Raw genomic sequence first — 13,518 nt, forward strand, 5'->3', positions numbered from 1 at the left:
TATGTGAGTTCAGGGACAGAAATATAAGCCTGGTCCCAGTGTCTGCCTCAAATCCAGAAAGCAGCAATAAGGAGTAAGAGAGCAAAAGCAATGGACGAAGCTGTGCTATGGAAGTGAGCAGTAAAGAGGGCACCGATATGGAATATCTAGGGTTGTGTCCCACAAACTTTGTCACGCCACAGCACACTAAACGCAGTGGAGATGGCTCGAGGCATCCGGAAGTGCACAGACATCGATGCGATGACATCACGCGCATGTGTGAACTCATCACGTCGACATCCATGCATGCGCGAAGGGCCTCCAGATGGGGGGTCGCCAGCAGGGAAGACACGTGGAGAGGAGAAGCGCTGGCTGATTGCCTACAGGATGTGCCTCTTGCCACAAAAGGCAGATTCTGTAGTCAGTCAGCTAGCGCTGGCACCTCTCCTCCTCCCCAGCATCTCACGGCACACCTGAAATCTCATAAGAACAAAAGAATAGCCGTACTAGGTCAGACCAATGGTCCATCAAGCCCAGTAGCCCGTTCTCACAGTGTCCAATCCAGGTCACTAGCACCTGGCCAAAACTCAAAGAGTAGCAACATTCCATGCTACCGATCCAGGGCAAGCAGTGGCTTCCCCCCGTCTTTCTTAATAACAGACTATGGACTTTTCCTCCAGGAAATTGCCCAAACCTTTCTTAAAGCCAGCTACGCTATCCTCTCTTACCACATCCTCCGGCAAAGCATTCCAGAGCTTAACTATTCTCTGAGTGAAAAATATTTCCTCCTACTGGATTTAAAAGTATTTCCCTGTAACTTCATCAAGTGTCCCCTAGTCTTTGTAATTTTTGACGGAGTGAAAAATCGATCCACTTGTACCCGTTCTAGACTTCAATCTCCCCTCAGCCGTCTCTTTTCCAAGCTGAAGATCCATAATCTTTTTAGTCTTTCCTCATACGAGAGGAGGCACACAGTTTGCAACACACTGATCTAGGCCAATACTACGAAAGGTGACTGGGAATAAAGTCCAGGAGCTTCCTGAAGGAATAACAGAGGTGCCTCTAAGCAGTGCAACTACTACCTGGACCTGTACAGACTGAAGGCTGGATTCTCAAAACTTACTGTGCCTTTAACGATGGTCGCAAAACCAGTTGCAGCTGTGCCATCATTTCAACACCCGATTATCAGAACAGCTCACCATGGTCTTTTTGAGCTTTCTAACAACCTCCAACTCTGCCATGCAAATATAGTACAAAGTCATTACTATTAAAATGGTAGTAAAATGGGCTCATTAATTTAAACAAGCACTCCAGGCAATTCTCTATCATCCTTGGGTTATTCTCCGACCAAAAATTACCAGCTGGTCTAGGGATGCCATGCTCAGGCATGTGTTTCTGGCCGTGACTCGTGATAAAAAGTTCTTAAAACACACTATTCACATAAATTATAGTAACATAGTGATGATGAAAAAATCTCAAAAGCATGCGTCTTGAGCGCATGCATTAGAGGTGTGTATTAAACGTGTGTCTTTTACGCGCTTATTGAAGCCAACAATTGCACATTCCCCTCTTCCCCTCCTCCTCTCCATCCAATAGTGCTGGCACACGTATGATTGACATAATGACGTAGTTCTAAGTCCCTCCTATCCACTCATGGCTCTTCCCCTCCATCCAATAGTGCTGGCACACCTATGACTGACACATTTGATGTAGCGTTGCTGGTAGTTCACTGCCCCTCCTATCCACTCATGCCTCTTCCCCTCCATCCAATAGCGGTTGAACACCTGTGATTGACACAATGATGTAACGTTGCTGGTAATTCTTCGCCCCTCCTTTCCACTCATGCCTCTTCCCCTCCATCCAATAGCACTGGCACACCTATGATTGACAAATTTGATATAGCGTTGCTGGTAGTTCACTGCCCCTCCTATCCACCCATGCCTCTTTCCGTGGACTATTCTGCACATGTGCTGATTGCTATCACCAGCAACTCATCTCATGTAAATTTTGTGACTGTGTGCGAACTCCTGTGAACCTCATTTGCATGCGAGGTTCTTTGAGAATGACTCATATTTTTTTGAATCGTTACATTTATGGCCGCTACAGCAACCATTCGGATTTTACCAGCAATATTAAACAATCTGTCCCTGAGTAAAAATCTGTAAATGACAGTATGAAATGGGAACTGTATCTTTAGAGCTGTGATTTATCATCTTTGCTGTTACAATGAATGAACCATTGACCTGAGTGATGAACTGTTTCACTTCTAAATAATGTAGAAAATAGAAACAGAGAAAATGATGGCAGATGAAGACCATATGGTCTATTCAGTCCACTTATTCACATCAACTGCTAAGGTCTACAGTCCTTTCCTCTCCCTTAGTGGTCTTTTGAGCTTGGTGCAAGATTTCTTGAATCTAGATACAGTTCTCCTCCTAAAATGTCTACGGCGAGATTGTTGCAAACACCACCATCCTTTCTGAAAGAAATATTTATTTAGGTCTTGAATAAGCAGTGGCTTTCCCCATTCAATCTTTACAATTTATGGACTTTTCCTTCAGGAATTTGTCCAAACCTTTTTAAACCCAGCTACATTAACTGCTTTTACTAGCTGTAGGTGAAGAGTGGCCCAGTGAGATTGTGGGATCAATCCCAGCGCTGTTCCTTCTGACCATGGGCAAGTCACTTAACCTTTCATTGCCCCAGGTACAAAATAAGAACCTGTAAGCCACTTTTAATGTGTAACCACAAAAAAGCAGTATACAAGTGTCCCCCACCCAAAGCAATTTGCTCCAGAGATTTAGGTCAATCCCCTGGTGGTGAAAGAGGGTATTACAGTTGATATTTTAAAAATTAGCTTTTGTCACGAACCAGCGTATTACACAAGAAAAATATATTTATTTTTGAATTAAATGCAATTGGAAAGTTTTCTTAAATAATTTTTATAAGTTGTTAAATTTTAAAAAGTTACAATAAAAACAATTCCAATTAAAACAAGTTTGTATTTCTTTAACAGGAACTCACTTCATATCTCAGCTAAGAATAAGAACAGATTCCAAAGAAATAAATCAGATAAGCAATTTACTCTTTTATTTTACATTCAGCTCTGGCCTTGTACTAGATGTTTTCACATATTAGGTTTCAACTTCTCTCTTTTCTTTTGCAGAGTTCCCTGAAGCTACACTCTCGGAGCTTCAATCAGGTAAGTTACTCTTTTTCCCTAAACTAAAATTTTCCCTTTCAGTCTCAAACTTTGCTACATCTGTAGTTTGTGTGGGCGTGCATCACTTCAGCTTCATTTATCTCAGTCACTTAGGGGCTCATAATAAAAAAAAAAAACATCTAAAAAGTGGCCTAAATGGCTACTTGGACGATCAAAAAGCCTGATCGTCCAAGTACCCATAATCAAAGATGGTTTTAGATGTATCTAAAACGAGCTTAGGATTTTCCCCTGCCTCTAAATGCACAGAGAGAAAAGAGATGTTTTTAGAGGAGGGGAAAGGGCAGGCGGTGGGCGGGAGGTGGGCCGTCCTACACCTAGGCGTACAACAGGTATAACCAAAACATTTGACAGGTTGCCTAGTCGGCACTTATATATTTTGACTTAGATCAAATCAAAACAGGTATAAGTGCCGAAAAAGGGGCCGCTGAGCTGATGGCGGCTGGCGATCAGTTCAGCGGCCCGGCAACCTACCTACCCCCCACCGCAACCATCGCGCAGGAGAGATGCCTCATCTCCCCTACCGCAATGCGATTACCCCTCTACCCGAACTGCGGCGACTCACGGCAGGAGAAATGCCCAATCTCTCCTGCCGCGGGCTGTGGCAGTTTGTGTAGAGGAGTGATCGTATCGCGGCAGGGGAGATAGCCAATCTCTCCTGCCATGATACATCACCCCCCCCCCCCCATGACATCGGGGCAGGAGGGAGCCCAAGCCCTCCTGCCCTGCGATCCCCAAACCCCGCCCCCCCCCCGAGTCCAATGGGGCCAGGAGGGAGCCCTCCTGGCCCTGCAATTTCCAACCCTCCCCCCCCCCCCCCCACGATCTGGCCAGGAGGGAGCCCAAGCCCTCCTGGCCACTCGACCCTCACCCCCTACAAGATCAGGCAGAAGGGAGCCCAACCCCTCCTGCCCAGGTGGACCACCTACTCCCCCCCCCCCCCACTAAAATAGGGGCAGGAGGGATCCCAGGCCCTCCTACCCTTGACTCAACCCCCCACGACCGCCCCCCCTGAATTCCCAATCGGCCCCCCCCGCCATCCTGCGACCCCCCCGCCGACCCCCCGACCCCCCACCCCCAATCCCACCCCCCCTGTACCTGGACATCATTGGCCGGACGGAAGGGGGGCCAAGCCCGCCCGCCCGGCAGGCCAGCCAGCGCAGGAATGCTTCTGGATTGGCCCAGGTGGCTCAAACTCCGCCCACAGGTGGGGGCCTGAGGTGGCTGGGTCAACCAGAATAGCCCAGGAGCCTTAGGCTCCTCCTTTGGGTGGGGCCTTAAGCACATGGGCATAATTCCTTTTACAGATCAGTCTAGCAAGGCTTGACACAGGTAAGAACATAAGAATTGCCGCTGCTGGGTCAGACCAGTGGTCTATCCTGCCCAGCAGACCACTCCCGCAGTGGCCCCTAGGTCAAGACCAGTGCTCCAAATGAGTCCAGTCTCACCAGTTTAGCATCAACTTGTCCAACTTTGTCTTGAAACCCCGGAGAGTGTTTTCCCCTATAACAGACTCTGGAAGAGCGTTCCAGTTTTCTACCACTCCCTGGGTGAAGAAGAATTTCCTTACATTTGTACGGAATCTATCCTGTTTCAACTTTAGAGAGTGCCCTCTCATTCTCCCTACCTTGGAGAGGGTGAACAGTCTGTCTCACAACCTTTAACCCACAACCTCAGGTTTAAAGCAAAGCCAAGCCTCAGACTGTCTGCTATCAAAACCTCTCCATGTGTTTTTCAGGTATTACAGATTTAAATTCATTTTTAAAAAATGAATCCTCATACATTCCAGAGCAACCTAACCCTGTGTTTGCTCTTTCGATCACTTCTCACTGTCTTGCATCAGTCAGCTTTCTTACCAGGTTGATTCCTTTACCGTACACCAGACACAAACACACACAGCCTCCCTATAAATGTTCTAGAAAAGGTTTCAGTGTAAAAACTCAAGGAATCAAACAAAGTTTCAGCTATGAAAGCAGAACAACTGGACACAGACACCACACACCAACAGGTCTTCCTCCCAAAAGACTCTCATCAGCAACAGCCGCGTCTGGAATTTGTACCCTAGTTGTAAGGACTATGGCAGGCACGTGCATGCCTGTAGAGCAAAACATCCCCTAATCTCTCCTGCCGCACTGTTCAAATCAATTACAACAAATATTTTTCTCCCTCCCCCCAGCAACCCCTCATTGCTTGCCAGGGTCTTGTGTGTTGTTTTCCTTTCTTTTGCTTTCCCTCTGCTTCTCCTCCATACTGGCCACAAGCCAGCCCTCTTTCTCACTGCACTGTTCTGCTTTGTGCAGCTTCGTGTCTGGTTGCACATGTATATCATCTTTCCAAAGCCTCGTTTCTCCAGAGTTATGGATTTGTTGTTTTTTGTGGGAGCCCTATGAACACTGACTCCTTTGGATGAAGAGGATTGAAATGGATCGTAAGGGTTGTCTGGAAATGTCTTCAGCTAACTGCTCTCCTGGTTTGATATCAATGTTTTCTGTTTCTCCATTTTTTTGAGATTTTGGAACCTTTGTGGGTTTATTTCTTTTTCGAATTGGAATTTTATTGGAAGTTAGTTAGTTGCCTTTTTAATAAGTAATAATAATAATAGCTTTATTTATATCCCGCTATACCTTTCGGTTCAGAGCGGTTCACATCAAGATAAACTGCATAATATGCAGCAAGAATACATTGAAACCCTTAACAAATCACATTGCAAAAAAGTACACCAGCATAGGTAGAGATAATAATAATAATTTTATTCTTATATACCACCAAAGCCATAGTAGTTCGAGGCGGTTTACAATAAGAAGAGTGAAATAATTACAACGAAAGTTGTCAAATACACTGTCGGACTCTTTTGAGCTATGTCGGGAGATGTGATAGGGGTGCCCCCTTTCCCCACTGTTGTTCGTGCTGACGTTGCAACCGCTAGCTACGGGGGGATTCAGATAGGGCACTCAGAATGCCGTATCACTTTGTTTGCCGATGATATCCTGCTATTTCTGGATCAGACCCTTCTTCACTTGCCAGTGGCTCTGAGTTTGGTCTTGGATTTTGCTGCTATTTCCGGTCTTAAAGTGAATTGTGAAAAATCAGAGTTATTAATTACCCTTGACGGGGATGGGTTGGGATCCCTGGCATGTTCTTTTGCCTATACCCCTGGTGCAAAAACCAATGCAATATCTTGGTATTTATTTGCACACTGACCCTCGGGTTCTGTATAAATGTAACATTCTGGATACTATAGATCAAATCAGGGCTCTTTCCATGGAATCACATGGAAAGACCTCCTTTATCACTGCTAGGGCGGGTAGCTTTAGTTAAAATGATCATATTGCCCAAATTTTTATATCCTTTTGGGTCTAGCAGCGCGATGTCGGCAAACTTCGTTCCATCTTTACTACGTTTATTTGGTGTCACAGGTTGGCGCGAGTCAGATATACTAAACTGACCCTCGCTAAACGAGAAGGGGGTCTGGGTCTCCCAGATGTTAGAGCTTATAATGTGGCGGCCCTTATGCGATTCATACACGAAGGGGGTTACGGGGTTAGCTTGGTTCTCTTCTCTGCGGTGGATGCCAGGCTGGTGCACTCCTTTCACGTTTTTAAATCTACTGCACTCTCCCTGAGGTACCAGTGGGGCCTTACACTCTAAACTTAGATTTCTGAAACCCTTTTGTATGGCGTGGTGGCGCAAAGCTCAGGTAAAATCACCTTTAGTGTCTCCCTTCCTACAACTGCAGGGTAATCTCAATTTTCCTCCTGGCTTGGGTCATTCTCCTTTTGGGGCCTGGGCCTCCCAGGGGGCTCTCACCATTCATGATATGATTGATGTGGACACAGGCACATTCTCCACATTTTCTCACTTTAAGAAGCAGTAGGAGATCTCCAACACTCAATTTTTTGCCTACTTGCATTATTTTCTGAATAGCCAACATCAGCATGGGATGGAGTGGCAGTGTGGCCCGCTAGACATGTACCTTTTTAGCATTCCAGCTTCTGCGAGTTCTCTCGCTGTGTGGTATGGGGTGATGCGCTCCTCTGTGTCCAAAGGGCATTTAACTTTACTGAGGGAGACTTGGAATCGTGATCTTTCTGCTCATTACACACCTGAGGCTTTCTTTGAACTCTTTTGCACCTTGCATACTTTTGTTAAATCCGCGGCTTGGCAGGAGACTCAATTTGAAATCTTACATAAGGCATATATCACTAGGGCACAGGGTGCACGGATGGGACTGTGGGAAGATACGCAATGTAGCAAATGTAAGCAGGCCCCGGGGACGCTTTTGCATTCTTTTTTGGAATGTCCCACACTAACCTTATGGAACTCTTCTTTTACGCAGCTCCAATTGGTCTTCCAGCAAGAATTGGAGTGGGATTATAAAACACCGCTGTTGGGTGACCAGACCTTGCTGGAAGCGCAGGGACTGACCGTACCCCAGCGGCTTGACAGTTTGGAAAATGATCTTATAGCACTGGATACAGGATGGGATTATCCCCTTAGACAGTTGGCTGAGTCAGATGTCTGAGCTTGCCTGCTTTGAACTTTGTTATTATAAACATTCACTAAATTCTGAAGTGCTTGCTTACAGGGCTCTCTAGAAGGTGTTTCTGCAGTCACCTCTAGTCTTTCGTATGGGGGGAAGGGGGGAAAATGAATGAGGAGGGTGTCTGTGGAATGTTTGGTTGACTGGTCTGTGTTGTGGGGTGTGGCTGATGTATCCTGAGGATGGGGGTTCTTTAACATGGGGGGACGATATAATATAAAACAAAGGGGGGATGCGGCTGGGAGAATGGGGATTATTCTAAGTTTGTACTAATATTCTATGGGGGTTTATTGCTTCTTTAGTAGGAAGAGCCGGTGTCCTTCCAGTCCTGTGTGACCTCTGTTCAATGACTTGCTTCTGGAAGGAGGCACAGAAGTACCCTTTTTGATCTGTGTTACCTATATCCCCTATGATGATGCTGTTTGCAACTGTTGTATTATTTTTTTCTCACTCGCATATATGTTGATTGTGTTATTCCTGTTCTCTTGTTGACTCCTTAATAAATATGATTTAAAAAAAAAAAAAAAGAGCTATCAATATAGATGAGGGATTCCCTTTTGCTTCGATTCTCAGTTATAAAGGAGAGGATGGTCAATTTGAAGATTCTGAATTAGCATTGCACTTTTAGAACAACTTGGCTACAAAGAAGGTCCTACCGCTGAGAGGCCAACTACTAAATAACCAGAATGGCAGATGGTAACCCCATGCACTGAATGCTTTCATCATGCTGAAAGGTGTTTAATTTCATTTACTTTGATTCAGAATGTATGTTTTGCCTACATCTTGAAGCTCATGGTGGATTATAGGAGACTGTGGCAAATCAATCTTAATAGATTAATAATGAGTTGAGAATTACAAATAATAATCTACCCATAGTTACCAACATTTGTAAAACTCAATGCTTCATAGTTGAAGAGTCCTAATTTGGCTTGTAGACATTTTAGTTCAGTTGGAATTTTGGTTGAACAGCGAAGCTTTAAGTGATTTCTTGGATAGCTTGTACAAAGGCTGATGAGAATGGATTCCTCTCCTTCATCTTCACAAAAAATTGACCTAAACTTCCCACTAGTTACTACCATGGAAAATATACCTTATACTGAAATGTTTGCATCGACTTCTCCTGTGAACAGTTTTCTTCTTTTTTTTATCCCCTTTCCCTCCTATCATGCAACAAGATGACCGCTAGCCTTACATTGGTTCTTAATTCCAGATTTCTTTGCTAAAAAGGGGAAGAGTAGAGGAAAATGGCAGTTATCACCTATAAACACCATGAGCTGGGTTTCAGGTCTCACTCATTTTTGATGAGATATTATACAAATGGAAATCCATCTGTATTACGTAGCCTGGTTCTTTTTCAAGTTAGTGTCAACTGTAATATTTGTTACAGGGAATGTCAAACATCACTCAGTACTGGTGAAACCCATTCTCTCAAGGGAAAACAGATGGTAACTTCCATGGAGAAATTCACTTGCTTCTTGATGAAGAGCTTAGATATGACAGTTTCTCTCTAGACTTGCTTAAGTTATGTCTGTACATTGAACTAATTGTTAGGGAATCCATAGCCTAATCAAGCAGAAATAGATGCTGACCTTACTAAACAAAAGAAAAGAAAAGAGATCTATTATTTTTCTGTAAGAATCTCATTTAACCTCAACAGAACATGACAAACTAAAATGAGACTGGGTAGATTAAGTATTCTGAAATTGTATAAGTTAAGTTGAGGGGGAATAGCTATTTTGATTGCTAAACACTGCCCCTTAAAGATACACAAAGATGTCACAGACAAAGAAGAACAACATATAATTTTAGTGGAAGACATAAATGGATATAGGCCATAAGCCTATATTAGCTAATATCTATCCAATCAATATTCAGTCAAAAGCAGTTTGCATTTTTTAAAAACATTAACCATCACCAGCTACATAAGACCCAAATAGGGAAACAGTGTTGAATACCTTGCTAAAGCCTTATTGGAGCAGACAGCTGGAGAGTCTGAGAAGAACGGCTGTCTGAGGATATCACCAATACAAAGCAACAGGAGATTCTACCTTATCAAGGCAAATACTCAAAGAAAGCAGAAAAGGTGACCAGGTGGTACTCAATATCTTTATTCTATGAAGACTCGACATAAGTGTTTCAGCCCCAAAGGCCTGCCTCAGGAGTCTTAATGCTTTGATCAATACAGTATATGATGACTGTTTTATCTTATAAAATTATAATGATTGAGTCATTCACCGAACACATCAATCAGAATGATCAGTAAAAAATTTGTCCACAATGTGAAGATTAACCCAGTTCCGCTTTATATGAAAAATCATATAAAGCTTAGCATAATAATCAGGGACATATAACAACATAAGAACATAAGAAGTTGCCTCCGCTGAGGCAGACCAGAGGTCCATCTCGCCCAGCGGTCCGCTCCCGCTGCGGCCCATCAGGTCCATTGCCTGAGCAGTGGTCCCTGACTAGCTCTATAACCTATCTCCACTCCTATCCCTATACTTGCCTCTTCTCCTATCCCTATAGCCTCCCTCTACATCTATCTATACCCCTCAATCCCTTTGTCTTCTAGGAATCTATCCAAACCTTCTTTGAAGCCCTGTAACGTGCTCCTGTCTACCACAGCCTCTGGAAGCGCGTTCCATGTATCCACCACCCTCTGGGTGAAAAAGAACTTCCTGGCGTTTGTTTTAAACCTTTCCCCTTTCAATTTCTCTGAGTGCCCCCTTGTACTTGTGGTTCCCCATAATTTGAAAAATCTGGCCCTGTCTACTTTTTCTATGCCCTTCAGGATCTTGAAGGTTTCTATCATGTCTCCTCTAAGTCTCCGCTTCTCCAGGGAGAAAAGCCCTAGCCGTTTCAATCTGTCAGTATATGAGAGATTTTCCATACCCTTTATCAGCTTAGTTGCTCTTCTCTGGACTCCCTCAAGTACTGCCATGTCTTTCTTGAGGTACGGCGACCAGTACTGGACACAGTACTCCAGATGCGGCTGCACCATTGCACGATACAGCGGCAGGATGACTTCCCTCATCCTGGTCGTGATACCCTTCTTAATGATACCCAACATTTTGTTTGCTTTCCTTGAGGCGGCGGCGCACTGCGCTGACGCCTTCAGTGTTGCGTCTACCATCACTCCCAGGTCTCTTTCAAGGTTACTGACCCCTAGTAGTGATCCCCCCCATTTTGTAAGTGAACATCAGGTTCTTTTTCCCCCACATGCATGACCTTGCATTTCCCTATGTTGAAGCTCATTTGCCATTTTTTGGCCCACTCTTCCAGTGTTGTTAGATCCTTTTGGAGATCCTCGCAGTCTTCCGTGGTTTTAACCCTGCTGTATAGTTTGGTGTCATCTGCAAATTTAATGACCTCACATTTTGTTCCTGCCTCTAGGTCGTTTATGTAGATATTGAACAGGAGCAGTCATTACATTGAGGGTGTAATGTAAAAAGAAACAGGAACATGGATAAAACCAGCAATAAGTTAAAAATACATTATTCAATAGAAAGGCATAAAGTCCATGAGTAAAACCAGCAATGAGTTAAAAAGTACGTTATTCAATAGCAAAGCAAAAGGCCATAATACATTGATGAATCTAAAACCTGGATAAAACATATCATAATGCTCTAATGAAAGATGACAGCATCAAGATAAATGTTGAAAATAAAAGATGCATAAAAGGAAGTGTAATGCCTAAAACCAACAGATGGTGGAAAAATACACATACCTTCGGAGTCTTCCAACTGTATCCACTAATGTGCTAAATTCCAAGTCGCTGATATAGGACTGTGGGTGATCAAATAAAATCTGGCAAACAAAGCCCAATCATATTAGTTTGCTGTTTAATTAAAACTGTGGCAATATAGTGTACTTTATAAAATACAGGTCGGGTTTAAAGTTCAAAAACATGCAACATATTTAACCCCATCCAATTGGACATGAATGCAATTAGGAAACAAACAGCTACAAAGGACATAAACAATTACAAACAATTCATAGATTGGATATAAAAAAGTCCATCTTCAAAGACTTTTATTTGTAAAACCATGGCTGTCACAGCAAATTGCAAATTTGGAAATTTTTTAGTAATATGTGTGCATATATATATTTTTTTCATGAAATGTGGTTAGATTATTTTGTTCCTGTAATTTGTATGTATTGTACATCTCTCTTCAGAAGGGATCATTTTTCAACAGTTGAGTATATCCCTTGACTATTATTAAGAACTGGATGGTAATGTTTTATATTATTTTCATGAAATATATTCTAATACACTCGTATTGTAATTAAATTTTAATTGTTTGCTTATAAATGTTTTTTAGACGTTTTAGACCCCTGATGCAAACTACTAGCTGAAACTTGGCCAAGTTGATTTTCCCCTCAATAAACTTGTTATTGGATCTACTGATGTCTCCTTCCTTGGACCATCACCTTTGCTGTTTTGGACTGCTTTACAATTTGCAGAGGTTCTTTCACCTTTTTCTTGCTGATACCTTGACTAGGCCTGCTGAACATTATCGAAATGTTGATTCTTCCCCGGTTAATATTATTTTTTATATGGCTACCGCTTTTTCTCCCCCATGTATTCTTCTTTCAATTAAACAGACTAGAGTTGAGGTATGTTTGGAAGGGGAAAAGAGCATCCAAAGGAAGATGGAGGCCCGAACTTTCAACTTTACTACTGGAGTGCATGTCTAAAAGACAATTTTGTTTCAGGGGAACACAAGAAACTATATGAATTGGACAGACTAGAGGAGCATTTACTGCACCCCCAGCCCACTTCTACTCATTTCCTTATTGGAGCAACAAGGAAATTTAGCAACACTGCAGAAGCACCCATTGTGGGCAAACATTTTTTATATTGCATCATAACATATGCTATGAGTTTATCTTGTTGGGCAGACTATGAGTAGATGGACCATGCAAGTCTTTATCTGCCATCATCTACTATGTTACTATGATGCTTGTTTTACAAGCCCTGTTTGTAAAATGAACATCCAAAAAAAGTGGAATGAGCATCCATATCCTAGTAATGTCCAAAAACAAAGTTTGCAAAATCAAACAGGGAACATCCAAGTAGCTGTTCCTCTTTCCTCCTAAACCCTCCACTCCTCTTTCTCCATTCTCCATCTCTGTAATTAATACTAGTATCATTCCAGTCTCCTCTGCTTGCAACCTTGGAGTTGTCTTCAGCTCTGACCTCTCATTTTCAACGCACATCCAACAGACTGCTAAAGCCTGTTGCTTATATCTCTACATCGCCAAAATTCGCCCCTTCCTCTCTGAGCACACTACCTGGTCTCTTGTCTATTGTACACTCTCATAACCTCACACTTAGACTACTGCAATTTACTTCTAACAGGTCTCCCTCTGAACCGCCTCTCCTCCCTGTAATCGGTGCAAAACTCAGCTGCATGACTTATCTACTGCCAACCTCACTATGCTCACTTTACCCCCCATCCTCAAATCTCTCCACTGGCTCCCTATCTTCCTCCGTATACAGTTCAAACTCCTATTACTAACCTACAAGTGTGTTCATGCCACCGCCTCTCAGTATCTCTCCTTTCTTATCTCTCCTTATACACCTCCATGAGAACCCAGTTCTTTAGATAAGCTGCTTTTATTCTTAACTTTCTCCTCCACTACCAGTTCCAGACTTTGTTCCTTTCATCTAGCTGCTCCGTATGCTTGGAATAAACTACCTGAGTTCATCCGTCACACCCCTTCCCTTGTTTAAAAGCATACTGAAAACCCACCTTTTTGATTTAGCCTTCAGTCC

Source organism: Geotrypetes seraphini, chromosome 15 (genome assembly GCF_902459505.1).
Source record: "Geotrypetes seraphini chromosome 15, aGeoSer1.1, whole genome shotgun sequence".
In the NCBI taxonomy this organism is placed as follows: Eukaryota; Metazoa; Chordata; class Amphibia; order Gymnophiona; family Dermophiidae; genus Geotrypetes; species Geotrypetes seraphini.